A 10,106-nucleotide genomic window follows, 5' to 3' on the forward strand; every position below is an offset into this window, starting at 1 on the left:
GAAGGAAGGAAGGAAGGAAGGAAGGAAGGAAGGAAGGAAGGAAGAAAAAAGAATCTGTGTTGCCCAACTGGCCAGTTCCAGTTGGTTGCCCAGTGGACAGCTCCTACTACTACTCACAGAAGTTGTTGTTTGTCCTTCATTCTCAAAGAGTGAAGTGATGCCATGATATGTAAGTGAATTGGATTTAAGTGATCAAGCCAAGCCCCATTTGGTCACTATTTGGGTCCTGATTGGCTCAGAGTGAATGTAAATAGCATTTGTTTCTATTTTGGCCAGAAACCCTGAGAGTCTTCCCCTCCCAAATTGATTTTTTTTAACTTGGTAAAAGAGGCCATTTTCTGCCTTATTTCTTACCTAGCCTTAATCACTGAATGGGCATTGCCTCAGTCAAATTGAGACCTGAGAAACACCTTAGCTTAAAAAGGCTGTAGCCCAAAGAGATCATACAAATGGGAAAAGGACTCACATGTACAAAAATATTTATAGAAGCTCTTTGTGGTGGCAAAGAATTGGAAATTGAGAGGATGTCCATCAATTGGGGAACGGCTGAACAAGTTGTGGCATATGAATGTAATCGAATACTATTATGCTATAAGAAATGATGAGCAGGCAGACTTCAGAAAAATCTGGAAAGACTTGTATGGACTGATGCTGAGTGAAGTGAGCAGAACCAGGACAATGTTGTACACAGTAACAGCCATGTTGTGTGATGACTAATATTGATAGATAGACTTAGCCCTTCTCAACAATGCAAGGATCTAAGACATCTCCAAAGGCCTCATAATAGAAAGTGCTATCCACATCCAAAGAAAGAACTATGGAGTTTGAATGCAGATTAAAGCCTACTATTTGCTATCTTTTTTCTCCTGTTGTGTTTTGTTTCCTCTTTCTGGTGGTTCCTTCTATTGGTTCTAATTCTTCCTTACAACATCACTAATGTGAAAATATGTTTAATAGGAATGTATATGTATAGCCTATATCAGATTGTGCACCATCTTGGGAAGGGAGGTGGGGAGGGAGGGTAGAAAAATTAAAAACTCAAAAGCTTATGGAAGTGATTGTTGATAAATCAAAATAAATTAATGAAGTTAAAAAAAATAAAGAAAGAAAAAAAAAGCCAAGATCTCCCACTGCTTCCAGGGCCATCTCTGGTCGTACTGATCTCTATCTCGCCACTGGACCCAGATGGCTCCAGAGGAGAAAGTGAGGCTGGTGACTTTGCACAGCCCTCCCTCACTTAAATCCAATTCACTTACAAGTCATGGCATCACCTCCCTGATGTCATGGTCCAACAAAGGACAAACATCAACATCTGTGAGTAGTAGTAGGAGCTGCTCACTGGGGGACCAACTGGAACTGGCCAGTTGGGCAACACAACCCTTTCTTTCTTTCTTTCTTTCTTTCTTTCTTTCTTTCTTTCTTTCTTCCTTCCTTCCTTCCTTCCTTCCTTCCTTCCTTTCTGTCTGTCTGTCTTTCTTTCTTTCTTTCTTTCTTCCTCCCTCCCTCCCTCCCTCTTTTCCTTCCTTTCTTCCTTCCTTCCTTCCTTCCTTCTTTCTTTCTTTCTTTCTTTCTTTCTTCCTTTCTTTCTTTCTTTCTTCCTTCCTTTCTTTCTTTCTTTCTTTCTTTCTTTCTTTCTTTCTTTCTTTCTTTCTTTCTTTCTTTCTTTCTTTCTTTCTTTCTTTCTTTCTTTCTTTCTTTCTTTCTTCCTTCCTTCCTTTCTTTCTTTCTTCCTTTCTTCCTTCCTTTCTTTCCCTTCCCCTTTCCTCTGTCCACATAGGGTATCATACCCTCACCTGTGGTTGCTCTGCCCAAAGGAGTGTAAATTTTGATCACTGAAACTTTGCAAGATATCTTGGGGTTTATGGGCTAGTTTTTTGTTTGTTTGTTTGTTTTGTTTTTTCCTTAAGGACCATGCCTTAAACCCAAATCACTCAGGCTCTTATTGATGGGCCAACAATAGGTCTCAAGCCACTACTGGTCAGCAACAGGGTCTAGGCCTCACCCATGACCTATGCTGGGGGGTGGGCCATGCTGTGCTGCACAAACTGCTCACTTGCCTAGGGAGCTGCTGGGCTGTAGGAGGGTGTGGCTTCACTGGTGGATTGCCCCAGGCTTGGGCCCCTGCTGCAGGACCCCTGCTGTAAGGCTGGCTGCTGCTACTGTTGCTACTGCTATGGGACCTTGCTCCCCTCCCACCCCAGTGAGACAGACCTTTCCTGCTGGGCTGGTAAGCTGCTTTGCTGCTCCTAGATCAGTTCTGAGGCAGTTTTCTAGTTGTTTGGAGGGGAATTTGGGAGGGCTTCAGAAGGTTCCTTCCTCACTCCTCCATCTTGGCACTGGAAGTCCTCTGGACTCTTAAAAGAAAGAAAATGTTCCTCCTTCTTGAGGCAGTCTCCTGGGGCTGATGTCATGTTGGGTCTTGACTGTCTGGGGGAAGCTTCGGTACTATACTTGTGTGGCCAAGGTTGAAGTGGAGTCAGTCTAACTGGCCATGACATCTCCCTAGATCAAGCAGTCTACTTGTTATGACTCCCTTCTACCAATGTTGGTGCAATGACAAGACTGTAAGTTTTCAGTAGCCTTGTCAATGCTCAGACCTCTTGCCTGAGACTGCCCTTAGGAAGAGTAGTTACTTGCACCAAAGCATGGAGACCTCCCAAGGGCACTTTCAGGGAAAGCATGGGGCTGTGCTTCTTTGAGATACCAGATCACTCTCCAACCCTCTGGTTTTTTCTCCTCTTTCTCTTTGCCACTAAACAACTGCAGTCAACAAGTATTTATTAAGTGCTTACAATGTGCCAAGCATTGTGTTAAGCACCAGGATACATAAAGGCAAAAACAAAATTCCTAACCCTTAAGGAGTTTATATTCTAATGGGAGAGGTAACATACAAACACCTTTGTATTTGAAAGATCTAATCCCAGGCAGGAAAGAAGAAATCTAACATTTCTTTCTTGTCATTGGTTGGAATGAAGCTTTATCCAACAAGGTATAGCACCCATAAGTTATCTTGATTTCATGAATCTTAAAATCCCCATAGTGTCAACAGAATATGAGGAAGACCCTAAAACACTGGGTGAACCCCTGGGGCAAATGAATATCATGTCATGAATGAGAGTTTTATAGGATGAGTAGATCATGGGGTCATATGGTCATAGATTTAAAGACAGAAGGGATCTTAACTCTTTTTCACAAATGTGATCTGCTTCATTGGGAAGAATGCCCACATCATAAAACAGTTCCAGGGTAAATTCCTTTCCGAAATCCTCTGAAGCCCTCTATAGCAACAATACCCTATGGCCAGAAGCAAACATTTATGTAGCACATATAACTCAACTCAATTGGCCCAAACTCAGGCTATTAGGAGAAGTCCACTGCCAGTCTTAGGGTTGGTTAATCTAGGAAGGAATTTTCAGATAGCCTAGGCACATTGATGCTCCATATGTCTTTCTTAATTTAGCTAAGAAAGAAGACACCAGGGAATACCAACCAGATGGCTTGAATATTGGCCATCCTAGCCCTAAGAACAGCCATGCTAGGCAGGACACTGATCACTACATAATGTTAGGGCGAATATACCCGCACATATTTAATTCAATTCAGCACACATATGTGGTTACTTACTAGGTAACCTACTATTCTGAGAGAGGCAGTATGCTGTCAGACTGTGAGAGAAATGGATCCCTGCTTGACAAGTACTGACTTAGAAAACCACAAACTGACATTATCAGTGTTATGTTGTATTTGTATTTATCTTGTTAAATATTTAACAATTACATTATCATCTGGTTCTGACCAATGGAGAGAGTTGTACTCCATACACACTTCTGGACCTGCTGGAGGTGAATTTGACATCTCTGAGAGTAGAGGGGAGAGAGAGAGAGAGAGAGAGAGAGCTGGGTTCAGAGTCAGGAAGACCTGGGTTCAAATCCCCTCAATAGTTTCTTGTTATGTGACCCTAGGCAAGTAATTTAAACTCTCAGTTGTCTGGGCAACTCTCTGTGATTACAAATTACAGTGACCATAATCAGTCAGTCAATATTTATTAAATGCGTACTATGTGCTAAGTGCTAGAGATATAAATATGAAAAAAGATAGTGTCTGCCCTCAAGGAGCTTATGATCTAATGGGGAAGACACTACGCAAAAAGAAAGGGGGAGAGGACACCCAATTCGAGGTGGGGGCAAATGGTGAAAAAGTCTGAGAAGTCCCAAAGTAGTTAAGCCAGCTGAGAAATGAGGAGATGTTCTGAGCTACCTCCTTAAATGGAGGTTTTGGAGTTCATGTCTCCACTCTCCAATCAGAGGCGGTGGAATTCCAAGGATGATGGGATCTTGCAGGGTGATAAGGTTTTCCAAATAATGAGCTAACTGAGACATGGTAGAGGCGTCCCAGAGTAGTTCAACCAGATGAGAAATGAGTCCATATGCATTGATAGAGAGAGTTTCCTTCACTGGGAATTTCCTATGCCAATGAAATCACAGATCTAGTTTAAAAAAAAAAAAGTTTAGGGCATTGTGCTAAGCATGGGAGATACAAGGTGAAAAAAAGCCTAGTACCTGCCCTCAAGGGGCTTATAATTATATTCATGAACTATATAATATAAATTACATATAAACTACATAATATAGAAAGGTATTTCTTCAGGCATTCTCACCTCTACTGTGCAGGGAAGAAGCATGCCCAATTAAAGGCAGATCAGGTAGACTCAGGGGTCATTTACCATTCTAGGACTCCGCTCCCCAGGAGGAAGCCCTGGACTAGAACTAGGTTACCTAGGCCCACAGAGGCTTGGTTTGGGCAGAAGCCCACCTCAGCAGGCCTCTCATCACGGCTTACAGTTTTGTAGGGGAATCGAGGTTGGGGAAATGTCAAGACCAGGTGCAAATGGAAAGACGGCAGCAGACCAGCAGGGCCTAAGGTTCAGCTGGAAGTCAGGGCGATGCACAATCAAAAACAGAAGGGCTTATTTTGTTCTTTACTGCTGTCCCGCAGACAGGAGGAGCAATAGTGGCAGAATCCTACCTGCTCCTGCTTTGCTCAGACTCCCAGAACTAATCCATCCCCCAGTGAGTGCCTGAAGAGTTAATAAACCAAACCCTAGGAGCCAGGGACAGCTCACACCCCAGTCCAGGGCACTTAAAGTAGGGCTCCTATAGGTACTCCCAGATAGGGAGCTGAGCCTGATTTCTCTCTTATTTCTTCCCACCGCCAAATGGAAGAGGAGGAGATAGTCACAGAACCCATTATCTTATGACTGTATTTCTTCTCTGGATTTGGGGAAGGCATGAGGGAGATGGGGCTGAAAAGGGGATAGAGAATTTATGCAGCTGCAGAAGGCTGGATAAACTACTTATAAAATGCTCAAAGCAGTGTGGTACAGTGGAAAGATCTCTGAAGTAGAAGTCAAGAAACCTGAGTTCTGGTCCCAGTGCTTAGCATGGTGCCTGGCACATAGTAGGCACTTTTAAAAGGTTTATTGACTTCCTGATTGACTAACTTGTTCTGTGGCCCCAGGCCAATCACTTCCCTTTTCCAGGCCTCAGTTTCCTCATCTGTCAAATGTGCGATGGTTGGACTAAGATGACCTCTGTGTTCTTTTCTGGTTTAAACACTATAATTCTATGATTGCAGAGAAAGGAAATTCTAGTAACTTCTGAGCTCCCTTGTCTGGCTCAGCCCTGCCTATTTGTGTATCAGCAATGCCTTCTAGGAAGGCCCAAATAGCCTGTTATGGGAAGATCTTTGTACCTACCGTAGGGGGTGATACCACCAGGACATTCATGGCTTGTCTTACATGCGGTTACCATGGTAACCCATCATCAGTTTCTCTGCTGCTGCCATCAGCTCTTTATTCCTCACTGGGGATTCAGTGCTCTGTTTGTGTTCTCTCATCATTCACTCACCTTTGGTCACTTGGGCTGAGCGGATATGCACAAGAACCCCAAACCAGAAGGGTGTGAAGTGTGTCTGACAGTTTTGGACCCCAACAAGTCTTCCCATGGGGTTACTTAGTTGGAGAGAAAGTTTCCAAGACTCCAGGGGAATAATAATAATTCACATTTGTATAGCTTACTTTCTTTATGACAACTCTGTGAGTGGACCATGCAAGAATCCCCATTTCACAACTGAGGAAAATGAGCCCAAGGGATGGAAAGAGATTTGCCTAGGTAGCTGAGTAAAGCACTGGATAAAGCACTGGGCCTGGAATCATGGATACTTGAGTTCAAATTGGCCTCAGACACTTACTACTTCTGGGCAATAACTTAATCAAGTAACTTTCTGCCTCAGTTTCCTCAAAGAGGAATGATGATAATAATACCCACTTCCCAGGGTTGTTGTGAGGACCAAATGAGATAATATCTATAAAACGCTTAGCACAGTGACTGGCACATAGTAGGTATAAATAAATTCTTGCTCCCTCATCCCCTCACCCCAAGGTCACAAAGTTAACAAATGTCAGAGCTGGGATCTGAATCCAAGTGTTCTGGCCCTAAATCCAATGTTGTTCCAACTGCACCATTCTGAAGTAGGAAGCCAAGCAGTGCCCTGGAAGACCTTTCCTGAGAGGATCTATTTTCTCTGCAGCTGGCATGTTACTCTCATTTCTGACTCCTTGTCCAGCAGTTTAGAGGATCCAATGCTGGGTTTGGGCAGGATGGGCATTTTATCACCTGCTGCTAATCTATTCCATTTTTGTGGTTCATTCCTACGACATGTATCTAAAAAGGCAGGATGATTCAGTAAGAGCCCAACAAAGTAAGAGGAAGGAGCATTAGACTAAAAGTCAGGGGACCTACATTCATTTTCCCACTCTGAGCATCTGCTCCCTATCCCGCCGAATGACTTGTCTGGGCTCAGAGACTTCCAAGATATCTTCCAGCTCTGAAAGACATTAGGATACTGTAAATGCTTATACATGCCTGGTAGCCATTTGTGGATAATCTTTCCCAGTGGATTTATGCATGTGATGAATGTCAGAGTGCATGCAGAGAACTGTGACACCAAAGATAGATTTATATGACAGGGCCTTAATTGGGAACTTTCTCATGCAGGGAAATGCTTTTCTTCACATCTTTTGTTATACTGGAAAGGGAGCTGGCTGGACTGGCTGGAACACACTGGCAGGGCTCTTGGTCTCTCCAGGCACTCTAGAAGAGTGCTTTGGCACTGGGAGAGCTGAAAAAGAAAGGGAAAAAAATACCAACCACATGATTTTGGATGAGGGCTGGGAGTGAAGGGAGGAAGCAGGGAGGTGGTTGGAGGATGGGCAGAGGAATGGGGCAAGAGAATGTCAGTGGTGACCCTTTGCTAGTTGTTCAGTGTTGATGTGGTTGGGGGGCAGATCATTGGTTCTCATTTGTTATTCTCTCAGCTCCTTCCCATTTCCCAAAAAATTCTAGAAGATGTATGGAGCTGGATACCCAGAGTAGGAAGGGCCCACCGTAGAAAGAACCCTGGATTTGAAGTCAAAGAATCTGAGTTTGAATCTTGTTGTTCAGCCACTTCTGACTCTTTATGACCCCACTGAAGTGGTTTGCCATTTCCTTCTCCAGCTCATTTTATGGATGGGGAAACTGAGACAAACAGGGTGAAGTGATTTGTCCAGGGTCACACAGATAGTAAGTGTCTGAGGCTGGATTTGAACTCATGAAGATTGAGTCTTCCTGCTCCAGGCCCAGAACTCTATCCACTGTGCCACCTACCTAGCTGCCCTTAGTTTGGCTATTTACTTTCTATGCAGCCTTGAACAAGTCCCTGGGTCTAAGTTTTCTCATTCGTAAAATGGAGACATTTGGGGCTGGTAGGTGGTGCAGTGGATAGAGCACTGACCCTGAAGTCAGGAGGACCTGAGTTCAAATCTGGCCTCAGACCAAACACTTGACACTTACTAGCTGTGTGACCCTGGGCAAGTCACTTAACCCCAACTGCCTAAAAAAAAGAAGAAGAAGACATTCCACTATATATCTAGTTCTAAGTCTATGAGCTATTCCCTTCTACCTGTGGAGGTAAAAAAAAAAATGGACACAGCACCCCAAGAGCATCAGCTCTTGGAATTCATCAGCTATGAAGTGGGCCACTATATCTTTTCCCCTCAATGGTTGTGGATCCCATTACTGCTTCCTTTTAAGAATCTAAAATCATAGGAGCTTAAGAGTTGGGAAGTCATTTGGATGTTAGAATTAGAGGTCATTTAACTCTATGCATCTGATTCTTTAAGTAGAAAATAGAACAGGAAAGGTTGGGCTCAAAATAAAATAAAAACAAGCAGGAGATAAGACACCATCGTGGGTCAGCAATTTAACTTTTCTGTGCCTCAGTTTCTTTATCTTCCTAATGGGGATAATACTAATACTACCTACCTTACAGAGTTGTGAGGGAAATGCTTTGTAAACCTTAGGGTGCTATGCTGTGTATACATGAGTTGTGATTGCTGTTATAAATAAGACGGAGGCTCAGTCCTCAGTTGGTGGGGAATTGGTTGGTCGCTCTGCAAAATGAATGATCCATACTCTAAGATACTATTAGTGGACTAATCCTACCTAAGGCTGGCCAAGTTCCCCAAATGGCTCCTTTTAAAATGTGTGAATCCAGACACCTCTGAGGAAGTGGGAGGTAGCCTCAAAACCTCAGGATCTTTCATGGGCCTGTTCACGGGCCAGTCTTGTCTTCTGCCAGCTCCTAATATGTTGGAGATTGGCATCTGTTGCTGGGATCAGACCTTTGAAGCTCCAATCCATCTGAGTTCCCATTCCCTACTCCAACTCCCTCATCAGGAAGCCTGCATGGTCCAATATCTTGTCAATCTACTGCCCCTAGAAACAGCTAGCTAAGTTTAGACATTGTTTGGGAGAGGGGGAGGAAAAGGCAATGAAAATGAGGGAAGGTAAGATTTCAGTTTCCCTATCCATCTGTATAGCTTTAGTGATGGTCATATTGTTTTCTTCCTGGTTTTATTTAAAATACCTTTTCTGGAGAAGTATAAAAAGCTTGGAAGCTCCATCTTGGAGAACAGCTAGAAACAGATACTCTATCCTCACAAGTATCTACTTTTACCACCTGAAGCTCTAGGAAAACAAAACTGAATGGTATTTAGACTTACAGTACTCTCTAATCTTTTCTATATTCTCAGTCACTGCTCTCCAGTCTCACTTCCCCTTTTTTCCCAGGGCTTCCTCTGTCCCCTGCCCCACACCTGCTTACAGATGGTCTCGAAAGTATAGACAGTTTGTGACTCTTGATGAGAAAGCCCCCATTTATTTCTCTTAGAGGGATGATTGAGCAACTTTTGACCTCTATAGATGTCTTCCTCTTCTGCCTACTTTTATGAGTTAAATTTAAATATGAATTAAATATGATTCTTGCTTTGGGGGAGTTTTGTTTTAATGGTGTGGAGAAATTTAATAAATAAAAGTAATTCCAATATGAGTCTGTACTTGGTATCTATCTTGTATCAAATCTGGGAGGGATTTCATGCATGCATTGAAAAGACTAATACTGATTGTGATGACTGTAACTCCCTAACGAAGAAACAGTATCTTTCTGGTTTCAATACTTCCAACACCAGGTATAGAGAAGAGACTTTGGGAGGCTCTCTATAGACTGGTTGACCTTTTGCAAGATTATCAAGTGAGTGGTTTCTCCTCCTTCCCAGGGATATATGCATTTCTTTGGATTTCTAATGGTGGAACTCCAAACAACATGATACCTGAGTGAGGGAGATATTGGTCACTGGTGCCCTTCCAGGGCTCCTGAAAGAAAGGCAGCATGATAAAATGCAAAGGGAAGTAGACTGGCAATCAGAAGATCTTATTTCAAGTCCCACCACCAAAATAATATAACAACAACATCATCAATAATGACGATGACAACCACTAGCATTTATATAGCCCTTACTTGATCCTTACAACAACCCTGTGAGGGAGGTGCTATTTACTATCCTCATCTTACATTTAAGAAAACTGAGGTTCAATTAAGTGACTTGCCCAAGGTCACACAGCTAGTAAGTGTCTGAATCAGGATTCAGGTCTTCTTGACTCCAAATTCTGCCCTCTATTGACTGTGCCACCTAGCTGTCTCATGATCATTTACCCTCTCCAGGCCTG

Source organism: Vombatus ursinus, unplaced genomic scaffold (genome assembly GCF_900497805.2).
Source record: "Vombatus ursinus unplaced genomic scaffold, bare-nosed wombat genome assembly UNPS02014807.1, whole genome shotgun sequence".
Classification (NCBI taxonomy): domain Eukaryota; kingdom Metazoa; phylum Chordata; class Mammalia; order Diprotodontia; family Vombatidae; genus Vombatus; species Vombatus ursinus.